This window comes from Symphalangus syndactylus, chromosome 4 (assembly GCF_028878055.3).
Source record: "Symphalangus syndactylus isolate Jambi chromosome 4, NHGRI_mSymSyn1-v2.1_pri, whole genome shotgun sequence".
NCBI classification, from domain to species: Eukaryota; Metazoa; Chordata; class Mammalia; order Primates; family Hylobatidae; genus Symphalangus; species Symphalangus syndactylus.
The window spans coordinates 67,047,080-67,060,671 of record NC_072426.2 but is presented as its reverse complement, the minus strand read 5'-3'; the positions used below and the strand labels follow the sequence as shown (position 1 = coordinate 67,060,671).

Sequence of the window (13,592 nt, the reverse complement as noted above, 5' to 3'; positions counted from 1 at the left end):
GAGCCCTTTAGGTTGAAATGAATGGATGCTAGACAATATCTTGAAGTCTTATGAAAATGTAAAGTTCTCCAGTAAAAGTAATTACATATAAAATTATAAAACCCAGTAGTATTGTAATTTTAGTTAATGCCACTTTTTTATCTTGAATTTCAAACACAAATACACAAAAATACTTACAAATCTATGTTAAATGGGGATACAATATATAAAATGTAATTTGTGACATCAATAACATAAAGTGTGGGGGCAGGGCTGTAAAGCAGTAGAATTTTTATAAGCAATCAAGTTAAGTTGGTATCAGTTTAAAATAAGTTGCTATAATTTCAGGATGTTATATACAATCCCCATGGTAACTACAAAGAAAATAAGGAAAGAATCAAAACATGTCATTACAAAATATACACTAAATACAAGGGAGATAGTATTAGAGGAAATGAGTAACAAAAACGTTGTAACATCGAAAAACAACCAAAAAATGATAATGGTAAGTTCTTCTCTATCGGTGTTTTAAATGTAAATGGATTAAACTCTCCAATCAAAAAACAGATTGGCAGAATGAATTTTATAAAGAAACACACCTGATGCAACTATATGCTGTCTACAAAAGACTTCAAGCCATAAACTTTTACAAGAGACAAAGAAGAAAATGGGAAAATGATAAAATGGTCAATTTGCCAAGTAGATGTAACAATTATACATATATATGTACCAAAATTTAGAGCTCCAAAATATATGAACAAACATTGACAGAACTAAAGGGGAAAACAGACAGCTCTACAATAATAGTAGAAGATTTCAATATCCACAATAATGGATAGAACAATGAGACAGGGGTCATTGTCAAAATCAGAAATAAAGGACACGATCAACACTATAGACCAATTGGATCTAACAGACATATACAGAACACTGCACCCAACAATGACAGAATACACATTTTTCTCAAGTGCACAGGAACATTCTTCAGGATAGACTATGTGTTTGACTGCATTACAAGCCTTAATGAATTTAAAGGGACGGAAAACATGCTAAACATCTTTTATGATCAAAATGTAATGAAACTAGAAGACTGGAAAATCCACAAATATATAGAAATTAAGCAGTACACTATTAAACAACCAATAAGTTATAGAAGAAATTACAAGAGAAAACTGAAAATATCTTGAATCAAATGAAAATAAAAATACAACATAGCAAAACTTACAGAATCCAGCGAAAGTACTGCTAAGAGATAAATTTGTTGCTCTAAAAGCTTAAATTTAAAAAGGAAGAAAAACATGAAATCAATGATGTAACTTTACACTTTAAGGAACAAGAGTAAGAGGAGCAAACTGAACCTAAAGGTGACAAAAAAAAAAAAAAGCAGGAAATAATGAAGATGCAGCAGACAGAAATAAAATAGAGAACAAAAACGTAGAGAAAATCAACAAAACCATGAGTTGATTCTTCAATACCTTTAAAACCTTTAAGCAGATTTACTAGGAGAGAGGACGTAAATAACTAAAGCAAGAAATCAAAGAGGGAAACTTATTACCAATTTCAGAGAAACAAAAATGATTATAAGAGAGTACTATTAACATTTGTATGCCAACGAATTGGATAAACTAGATGAAATGGACAAATTCCTAGAAACACACAATTCACCAAGACTGAATCATGATGAAGTAGAAAATCTGAATAGAGGTATCACTTATAAAAGATATTGAATTAGTAATCAAAAACTTGTCTACCACAATAACAACAAAATTTCAGGACCAGATCACTTCATTGGTAAATTCTACCAAACATTTAAAGAATAATTAACGACAATCCTTTTCAAACTCTTCCAAAAATATTAAAAAGAGGGAACACTTCCTAACTCATACTAAGAGGCCAGCATTATCCTGACACCAAAACCAGACAATGGCACTACAAGAGAATAAAACTGGAGATGAATATCTCTGTGAAGATTGATGCAAAAATCCTCAACAAAATACAGGCAAACTAACTTCAACAGCATATTAAAAGGATCATACACCATGACCAATGGAGATTTATTTCTGGAATACAAAAATGATTCAACATATGAAAATCAATCAATGTAATATGCCATATTAGCAGAAGGGGAAAAAACACGTGATCATTTAAGTTGATGCCGTAAAAGCATTTGACAAAATTCAACACCCTTTCAAAATAAAAACACTCAACAAACTAAGAACGGAAAAAACTACCTTGACATAATAACCATTTATAAAAAGCCTATAGCTAACATTATATTCAATGGTACAAGACTAAAAGCTTCTTTCCTAAGATCAGGAACAAGACAAAAATGTCCACTTTTACCATTTCTATTCAACATAGTACTGGAAATCCCAGTCAGAGCAATCAGGCAGGAAACATAAATAAAAGCATTCAGACTGGAAAGAAAGAATTAAAATTATCTTTGTTCACAGACTATTTGATCTTATACGTACAAAATCCTAAAGAATCACACACACACACACACACACACACACACACACAAATGTTAGAACTAATTAATGGATTCAGCAAAGCTGCAGGATACAAAATCAACATGCAAAAATCTGTTGTTTTTCTGTACACTAACAATGAACAACCAGAAGAAGAAATCAGGAACAATTTCATCTACAATAGAATTAAAAAGAATAAAATACTTAGGAATAAACTTAACCAAGGAGATGAAAGACTTGTGTATTGAAAATTACAAACATTGTTGAAAGAAATTAAAGAACACACAAATAAATGGAAAGATATCTGTGTTCATGGATTGGAAGATTTAATATTGGTTAAATGTCAATATTTCCCAAAGTGATCTATAAATTCAATGCAATTGTTATCAAAATCCCAATGATGTTTTTTGCAGAAATAGAAATAAATACATCCTAAAACTCATATGGATTCTCAAAGGATCTCCAGTAGTCTTGTAAAGAAAAACAAAGTTGGAGGTTTTATACTTCTTGATTTCAAAACTTACTGCAATGCTACAGTAATCAAATCATTGTGGTACTGGTACATATAGACAAATAGAGTGAAATAGCCCAGAAATATAGTCAAATGATTTCCAACAATAGAGAAAAAACAGTCTTGTTAACAAGTGGTGGTGGGAAAACTGGATATCCACATGCAAAAGAACATTACTGTTAGATCATATACAAAAATTAACTCAAAATACATCAAAGACTTAAACATAGGAGCTAAAATAATAAAACACTTAGAAGAAAACATAAGGGAAAACCTTCATGAAAATGGATTTGGCAATGATTTCTTGGATATGACACCAAAAGCACAAGCAGAAGAGAAAAAATATATAAATTGGACTTGGTAAGAACCAAAACTTTTGGATATCAAGGGACATACAAAACATCAACAAAAGAGTGAAAAGACAATCTTCACAATGAGAAAAAAACACTTGCAAATCATATATCTGACAAAGGGTTAACATACAGAATATATAAATAACTCTACAACTCAAAAAAAAAAACCCAATTAAAAAATGAGCAAAGCATTTGACTAGAAGTTTCTCCAAATAATATATACAAATGGTTAATGAGCATATGAAATGATGTACAACATCCTAATAATTAGGAAAACGCAAATCAAAAAGTCACAATGAGATACCACTTCATGCTCATTAGAAGGTATTATTTAGAAAAAAGAAACCCAGAAAGCGATTTCAGTGTTGTTAATGTTGTAGAGAAATTGGAACTCTTGCACAATGCTAGCAGGAATATATTGCAGCTGCTGTGGAAAATAGTACAGCAGTTCTTCACAAAAGTAAATATAGACTTACCATAGGATAAAAATTTCACCTCTTGAATATAAGCCAAAGAATTCAATCAAAGGGTCAAAGAGATATTTGTACACCCACATTAATGGCAGTATTATTCACAATAGCCAAAGACAGAAACAACCTGCATGACCACTGACAGATGGATAACAAAATGCTGTATACACCTACAAATTATTAATTGGCTGGGCGCAGTGGCTCATGCCTGTAATCCCAGCAATTTTGGAGGCTGAGGCAGGCAGATCACTTGAGGTCGGGAGTTCAAGACCGGCCTGGCCAACATGGCAAAACCCCATCTCTAATAAAAATATAAAAATCAGCCAGGTGTGATGGCACATGCCTGTAGTCCCAGGTACTCGGGAGGCTGAGGCAGAGGCATCACTTGAACCCAGGAGGCGGAGATTGCAGTGACCTGAAATCATGCCACTGCATTACAGCCTGTGCAACAGAGAGAGACTCCATCTAAAAAAAAAAAGAAAAAAGAAAGAAAGAAAAGAAAAGAAAAGAAAAGAAATATTACTCAGCCTTAAAAAGAAAGGAAACTTGACACATATTACAACATGGATGAGATGGATGAGCCTAGAAGACGTTATGTTGAGAAAAATAAGCCAGTTGCAAAGGGAAATATTATATGATTCCACTCATATGAGGTGTCTAGAATAGTCAAATTCAAAGACAAAAAGTAGAATTGTGGTTGCTAGCAGCTGGGGTAAGACAGAACAGGAATTATTGTTGAATGCAGAGTTTCAGTTTGGGAAAATAAAAAATTTCTGGAGATGGATGGTATTAATGGTTGGGCAACAATGTGACTGTACTTAATACCACTCAACTGCACATTTAAAAATAGTTTAAAAGGTAAATTTTATGTAATGTATGTTTTATCACAGCAATATAATTACCCAGAATGTAATACAGGGGGTCAAAATAATACAAAAATGTGAAAAACAAGTTGAAAGATATGGAGAGGAGAATGGGATGATCAGGTTGCTCTCAGATCCATGCATGATCATCCATCTCCTGAATCTTGGGGACTGACATCTCAAAACCGTATTTCCTACACTCCTTGTCCAGCTGGCTTCCTGCCCTGAGAAATTCGGCCAGTGAGTCCCAAGTAGGGAGAAGGGAGAAATCAAAGTATTTTTCCTCTGCTTTCTTTGCTTTCTATGGTGATGTCTCCATCAGTTGCTGTGGCTCTCTATGGTCCCTGGTCCTGTAGGACAGAAACCATCAGGGTTCTAGATAGCCTCAGATTCTGGGTTCTGCTAAGACTACCTCCTGCAGCCTGAGAAGCGACAACAGTTTTTTGCTACTGTTAACTTTTAAATTGCCTCACTATCCCCTATTTGGCTTTCAGATATGACAAACATTTGTCCTAATTCTCCATATTAAATTCCTTCTGTTGAACTATATGGCATCAACTCTGTTTTCTTGACTGACTCAACCTAATACAAATCTAATCAGAATTTGAGAAGAAAATAAGAGAATGGAGAAAAGGCAATCAATAATGACTGAGAGGTTTCCAAAATAGTTGAAAGGTAGAACACTCCAATTCAGGAAAACTCGAATAAGATAAATAAAAAGAAATCCACACATATATACCACAGTGAAACTATACAGCATCATCAAAGACAACAAGAAGTTCTTAAAGTCAACCAGATAGAAAAGAGTTCTTACATACAGAGGAAAATAATTGGAATGATTGCTGGTTTTTCAAAAGGCAGTAGCATAATATATTCAAAACACTGAAATAAAATAATTGTTAATCTGAAATTAACAAAAGTACCCATAAAAGTACCTTTCAAGATGAAAGGCAAAATAAAAGTATTTTTCAGAAAAAAAAAAAGTTTAACACCACTGACCCCTGAGAAAGAGCACTTCTAAAGGATATGCTTCAAGAATGACAATGATCCCGCAAGAAAGGTCTAAATTACCAAAAACAGCAAAGAAACTGTATGTTATATCTAAACTAACACTAATTGTAGGATAAATAATGGGCTAATTTGGACAAGATTGAACAGTAATAATCAAAAGTGGAAATGTGACAGGATTTCAAATGTTCTGAGCTCCTCATATAGTTCAGGAAGCAGTTAGAAATAACTTTAGACTTCAAAAGAAAAATAAACATGTCAAATACTTGTAACAGTAGAATCTCAAATTACCAGGTATAGTCTCCAAAATACTAGAGGGAAAAAAACCTGACTTTACAAAAGTCATTCAATTAAAAAATTCAGGAAAGGAGAAAAAAGGAAACATAGAAAAAGCAGTAGAAATAGAAAGCATAAAATAACAAGTGGAAATCATTATAATATACCAGTAACCACAATAATTATAACTGGACTACACTCACCAGTGAAAAGACAGAAATTGGTAGCTATGGGCTGTTTGAAAGACATCCACCTAAAACCTAAATAGAGAGAAAAGAATGGAAGTACAATAATGGTACCATGTAATCCTCAATTAAAGAAAGTGATGTGGCTAGCTCAGTATCAGGCAAAATATATTTTAAAGCAAAAATATTTATTAGAGGCATGATGGCCACTACATAGTAATCAAAGACTTAATTCATCAAGAAAATATAAAAACTCAAAACAGAACCCCAAAACATGTCAAAGGCTGAAAGAAATAAATTCACAATTTTAATGGGAGATTTTAACATACCTTCTCAGTAATTTTTTGATTAACAAATGTTTGTAAGGATAAATAAAATTGAACAACATAATTAACAAAGAGAATTTAATGGATATGCCAGAATACATATGAAATCCTACATACAAAAAAGAATAGATACGCTCTCTGAACACATATGATTGCAATGCAATTAAGTAAGAAATTAACTACTGCAAGCTACATTCTTAAAAAATAAGCTACATAATTGCATACCTTAAAAAGGCACTAAACAATTTAAAAGTCAAAGAGTAAACATAATGAACATTTTAAAATAGACTTAGAACTGAATAATAATGAAAATTTTACTCATCAAAATGTATGACCAGCAACTAAAGTAGTGCACAGAGAAAATATATAGCCTCAAATTTTACATTAGAAAGGAAGAAAAGCTAAAACTATATAAAACCAATGACAGTAGAAAAAGAGGAGAGAAGAAGGGTATAAATTAAAGAAAAACATTACAGGAAAAGAAAAAGACAGACTAGGGGATTCATAAATATAATAGTTCTTTAAAGATAATTTTTTTTTAAATAGGGAGATCCTCGTCAAGATTGATCAAGAAAAAACTAGCAAGAAAGAAGGTAGAGATGTGCAACATTAAGGATGAAAAGACTAACAAATTAAAGCAGAGACTAAAAAGATAATTTTATATTAATAAATCTAAAACCAGATTGGATGGACAATTTCCTAGAAATATTACAGAAGGAAAAAAAAAGAAAAATAAAAGCTATTTTTCTTGAAATGATTGCATTCATAGGTCTTCATGTTTTAACTCCAAACACTTAATTCTTTACTCATATAACCTCTAAGGAGAGTACATAAGTTAAACAAAAAAATCATTCTCTCCAAGTTCTTTATCTCATAATACTTCATATGTAATGACCAAATCTATTGGTGGAAGTGGCTAGAAACCCACCTTAGTAATAACTGCTTCATAAGTGAACATGGGCACATTTTCTTTTTTAATATAATGCAAATATCAATAAATTTAATCATTAACTTTCCAAAATACATGCAGAGAGCACGACTTTTTAATGAAAATACAAGTCGCCTCACTGATATAGAACATGCTAAGAAGGCAGCAGATGGCTTTACTCAAAACCAAGCAATATTTGAATATCACGAGTCTCACTTTTATAAACATTCATCATGTATATTCTGTAGAATATTATTCACAAATCCTTCCCTTTATGGACCCACTTCTATCAAGCTGCTTACACTGCATCACATAAGGATTACATCAGATTCAAAAGAAGTTGCTGCCTATGATGGAAGAAACACACTGGAGTTTCAGCGGGTCAACTATAGAATTTTGTCTCTCTCCTCAGAGTAGCCAGAAAGAACTCAACATAGAAATCAGATCATCTTATTTTCCTGCTAAAAATCCCTCAAAATCCACATTCTTTACCAAGTTCTCCAGACTCTGAATGATCTGGCCATTTCTGACTTTCCTGTGTTCTCACCACTCTCAGTGACTTCAGCCTCAATTGCCTTCTGATGGGACTTAGAACATTGTTAAACCCTTTTCTGTCCCAGGACCTGCTATTGTCTTTGCCTAGATGCTTTCCCTCAGCCTCTATCAGACTGGTTTGAAATTCTCTTATACATAGTCACGTATCAGCAGGACCATACACAGTTACTACATCCGTAAATCCAATATCCCTGATTTTAATTTATTCTATAGATTATTCTCCTGGGATGATCATGAAAATAATAAAACAAAGCCCTACTGGTTCAAAGAAATCTACAAAAAATTAAATTTGCTGTGTAAAACACTAGTCTGAATCACCAAACAAGTTTCGGGTGTCTCCTTTCTTACAGAACATTAAAACACAGGAATTGGTCTAGCTTAACTGGTCACAGAAATCTGGTCTAGCTTAATTACAGACCAGATGAACTGGACACACATTCTTTCCAGCTTTCCAACAACAGTATAGTTTAAAACAGACCTTGTCCAGTTATATGTATGCTCTATATTGAATGAGCCATAACCAATGTTTTGTTTCCTTCAATTTGCTTAAAAATGTTTTGCAGAGAGGAAATACAAAATCTGCTTAAATACTTTTGTACATGTATTCAGTTCTCCACCATTCATTTTCTCCCTTTATAATTATGGGGATAAAAGTACTTGCTTAAAATAAATGCTAGAACCAAACGAAAGGCTATAATTTCCTTAAAAAAAATCTCCATCTTTAAAAGGTGGTATCAGTGAGCCCCCAAAAAACTTTAAGTCACCAGATCATTATTTTAAGTTTTAGTATAAACCTATAAGTCAATGTCCGCAGCTGTAAAATGGGATAATGCATGTCTGAACAAATTCTCAGAGTTGATATAAGCATCACCTGAGTTTTATGAGGAACTGCTTTGTAAATTGCAATACAGGATTATTCTCCTTTTCAAAGGATGACAGTTAAGCTATTGTGTGAGCCACATAATTAACTGTTCAAGTTAGTAAGGAATATTTCCAGAGTCCGAAATCACAAACTCAAATGTCTGCAGGAGTGAGGGACGTAAAATACATGAGTGAAGCAGGTCTTGATGAAATAAAGGCAGAGGGTGGCAGCAATGTGGCAAAGTGGAGAATGTATACGTGGGCAACTCATCCTGGCTTCTGCCATGAACAGTTGCAAGAGCTATCTTGCCTGGTCCTCCATTTTTTTCAGGAGAAGCCAGGACTCCAGGAACTTACACAAAATTTACTAATTTGAAAATATTGGTAAGTAAATCAATTATTTTAAAGTACTGAGCTGACCCAAAGAAACATTTCTAAAGGCCAATTTCAGGCTTGAAACTACCAGCATACTACTTCTATATGAGGTTCTGCATTTTTCATCAGGAAATGATCTATAAATATAACTATATCGACATTGTCTAATCACCCTCAGATACCAGGAAAAATGGATATTAACAGTGGCTAGTTTTTTTTTTAATTGCTTACCATATTCCAGGTACCTACTGTGCTTAAAGTTTTACATGCAGTATGTCACTTAATTCTCAGGAGAAGCCCTTTAGAAAAGCATTACTGTAACCCATATTTTCAGAAAAGAAAGCTGAAGATTAGAAAGTTTTTAAGGTCATAATGTTTAAGTTCATGGTAGAAATTAAGTGTCCAATGATAGATGATTTCAGTTCAAAAGAGTAATGCTTCCCAACTTGAGGTTCCTAATTCCCTATGTGTCACCAAAGTAGTAAGAGATCGCCTGTGAATCAGTTTGAAAGCTTATCAGAAATCTTCTTTTTACCCTCTAATGAATAACTGAGTTTGTTTCCTATTACTAGGTTAAGGGAGTTTGTTTGTTAGGTACAATCATTCAAATTATCAATTCCCAGACAAAACTAATGAAAGGATACTTGTTTGTGAAAAGAAAAAGAAAACGCAGCTGGAAATAACACTGCAGAAATTATTTACATAATAAACATTTTACAAACTTTATATGATTTATATAAAAGAACTATACATTCTGAAGGGTATTTCAGCCTCAAAATATTTATTTATCAAAACCACTTGTAGCAAATAATGGACCTTCAAATATTTTGGATTTGACAGAGAAAGTTATTTTTCAAAGAATATATGCAAAAAAAAATTAGGCTGTAAAGATGCAGTAGAAAAAGGACAAGATGATGCTATCAAATTATGTGACATGACCAAATTTTAATATATGTATATATACACATATATACTAAGTTGATATTAAAGATTACCAAATTGAATCTTTTAGTTTGCATTTTCGTCCCCAAATAATAATTTTAAAGGACTAAGACAAATGAATGTAATTTTTCACATGCTAGACATCCCATCAATATATTCATAAAACCCACGTTATCTTTGAAAGCTTATGCATCTGTAAATTTTCCCATTTTAAAAGAATTATCTTTTATAATGTAATAAAAATCAATATGGTACAAATAACATGCACCCCCATTTATCTGTCAAAACTTGGCACTTGGGTTCTGGTAAACCCAGAACACTTGTCAATTTTATCACCTACCGTTAGCAAAGCTTGAAAATAACGCATAATAATGCTCAGACGCCAAGACTTTGAATACCGTGTCCAGGCTGCACTGGGGCCCTGGGCCTGTAACCCAAAACAAAAAGATCATGGCTTTACGGGAGTAAACATTCAGGATCTGGGGGAAATAATCAGAAGTTGAACTTAGAAACTTCTAGGTAGAAGGGCAAGACAAATAGTTTATTCCTCAGTAACTAAGTTTTCGCACTTTTACACAATGAACAAGGAGCTCAAAGCCCCTCATTTCATATGCTGGCATTAGACAACTCTCAAGCTACCAGATCCGTGTGAATTATAAAAATGCTTAAGAGGCTTTAAGTGCACCTGTACAATTAGTTAATTCACCAAGAAAACTAGAAACAACCAGAAATGAAGATTCTTTGAGTTTTCAAAAACGCTTAGTGGGTAGGGTTCAGTGGCATTACAACAGGTATTTCAAGGCTTATGGCCAATTTCCATTCTAACAATAATAATTAAACATTTTTTCTGGAAGGGGGATAGTAGCAAGGTGCGAATTAGCAACTACTTGGAGAACAGAACAGAGCTGTTGGTGAGCAGAGTTGAAAGGACATACTTTCCTGGTAGGTTTCTCTATTTCTCAATAATGATCATACTTTTCTTGTCTGCTTTCTCCTTAAAAGGAAAACTCCTTTACAGATGCATTTGGGGTTGCAGGGAGCCCAGCTCCACCGACCTGCTTGTTCCGAGAAATCACCCAGAACGCAGTTCCCTCAGGGACGGGCCGATCCAGCGCCACCTGTGGGCGGCGCCGCCAAGCCCGCGAGCGCCACAGGTCTCCGAGGCGACACCCGCCAGACTCGGCGCCTCCCCCCTCCAGTCCCCCTGCAGGGCCCCCTAAGTTCTCGCCCCTTGTTACTCTTCGATATCCTCTCCTTACGTTTCTTACCCAAGTTCACCCCTCAAGATCTTCCTTCACCCCTCACGCCACCCTTCCAGTTCCGTTTCCCCCTCACGTTCACCCCTCCCGTTCCCTCCTCAAGTTAATTCCTCACGTTCCCTCCTCGAGATCCCCGCTCACTATCCCCTCGCGTTCCCTCCTCGGGTTCACCCACAAGATCTTCCCTCAAGTCCACCCCTCACGTTCACCCTTCCCGTTCCCTCCTCCTGGCTCCCCTTCGAGTTCATCCCCCGCCCCCGTTTCCCCCTCAAGTTCATCCCTCTTCTCCCCTCGAGCTCTCCCATCCAGCTCGTTCAAGCCTCACATTCCCCCTCTCGGTTTCCCGCTCCACTTCTCCCCTCGAGTCCCCTCTCTCACCCCAGGCCCCGACAAACACACAGGTCCTCCGGATCTGACCTGGGCGGGCGGGCGGTCGCGGCGGCCTGGCGCTCAGGGAGCCCCGGGCCCGCCCCGCAAGCCCCGGGGTCCAACGAAGCGGGGCCTCCTCCAGCGACGCGCGGGCTTCGCTACCCACCGCAGCCCCACGCCAGTCCCCGGCGCTGCTCCGACACGTACCTGGGCGGGAAGCCGGGCGCCTCCTTACTTCTTTACGGGGACGCTGGCTATGGGCGCTCCCTCGAGGGGCGGACAGGGGCAGCCGAGCCGGGGAGGAACTGGGCCGCCTGCAAGGGGCGGGCCGAAGGTCGGCGGGAGGATCTGACCCGGGCTAACCGCACCGAAGGCGCCCCTTATCGCGGCTCGCAGGGAATATTCTTCCTCTCGCTGCGCTCTCCACCGCCCGCAGGTGGAGGCCGCGCCATCTGCCCCATCCAGATCCTCGCAGGGCCCTTGGCTGGCTGCCGAGGGGCTTCCCGGGACTCCGGCCGCGCCTCCTTGGCCCAGAGTCCGGCGAGAAGGGAGTGGCGGCCCCTGGATCCTGGAGCCCTCAAGGACTGGCCCAGTGCCTGGAGCAAATTCTGCTTCCGGCCCCGCGTAGTATCTTCCTCCCGGGAACTTCCCCACACTACGAGGGTCTCGGACCCGGAGAATGTAATGGGTTTCAGGTCCAAGAGGGATAGTGAGTGGCTAATGAGATCGCTCCCAGGGTCCAGTTCCCTTTTGCAGACTGCTAAGGAGGTTGGGGCTGGGGCTGAAGTCAAAGGCAGGAACTTCTACCCTCAGGAGGCAGCCTGTTAGTCACCAACCCTCTACCTGGTCCTTTGCAATCCTTTCCAGACCTTCTGTGGTCTCCTGTCACACAGGACTCACTTGGGGGGACCCTGATGGCCAGATTCTCTTGAACAGTCTCTAGGGACATTTTGGGTCTTGCTATACCTTCATCCATTGAACAGGTGAGAACTACAACCAAAACATCCTTTGATTCTGTTAATTATCTCAATGGGTCTGTCGTTCATGTTATCTAAATCAGAATTATAGAAGAGACCACAGAGAGGTCATCTAATCCTAATCAATGCATATCTTAAGGAAAAAATGTGATTTTAAAAATCTATTTCAAAAGGTCATTCAGTATATTCAAGACCAGAAATTGGGCCGGGCGCGGTGGCTCACGCCTGTAATCTCAGCACTTTGGGAGGCCCAGGCGGCCGGATCACGAGGTCAGGAGATCGAGACCATCCTGGTTAACACAGTGAAACTCCGTCTCTACTAAAAAATACAAAAAATTAGCCAGGCATGGTGGCAGGCCCCTGTAGTCCCAGCTACTTGGGAGGCTAAGGCAGGTGAATGGCGTGAATCCGGGAGGCAGAGCTTGCACGGAACGGAAATCATGTCACTGCACTCCAGCCTGGGCGATAGGGCGAGACTCCATCTCAAAAAAAAAAAAAAAAAAAATTAGAAATTGAACAGTGGACTTTTGATAGGGATTATATTGAATCAGTAGCCTAACATATATGAACAGCTTCAAATCAAGAAGTTATTTCATCAAAAACAGATCACAGCAAATATATTATTCAATATAATTATGGCCATTTGGACATACCTGGGAGATTTTAAGAATTAGAGCAACGGAGTGCTCACATGCAAAATAAAGTCACAATCTCAACACAGACAAACAACACCCGATTAAAATGCAATAGAAAAATAGATCCCATTCACAATAGAAACATGAAAAAACTAAGAATGATAAAAATGAGAAATATAGGAGAAAAGTGGGAAAAATTTTAAAAATGCAGGATTGTTGAGAGACTATTTATAATTGGAAACTCACTGG

General features: G+C 37.1%; 1 protein-coding gene across 1 annotated transcript in view; it reads right to left on the bottom strand.

The window, feature by feature from the left end:
- Positions 1-12,325, bottom strand: part of MYO3A (myosin IIIA) — a 282,829-nt gene extending 270,504 nt beyond the window's left edge. The window contains exons 1-2 of the mRNA XM_055274926.2: positions 11,939-12,325; positions 10,444-10,530 (exon numbers count right to left, since the gene is read on the bottom strand). The gene's annotated coding sequence lies outside the window, so the exon portion shown is untranslated. The remainder of the gene's footprint in view (positions 1-10,443; positions 10,531-11,938) is intronic.
- Between the last annotated feature and the right edge of the window lie 1,267 nt (positions 12,326-13,592).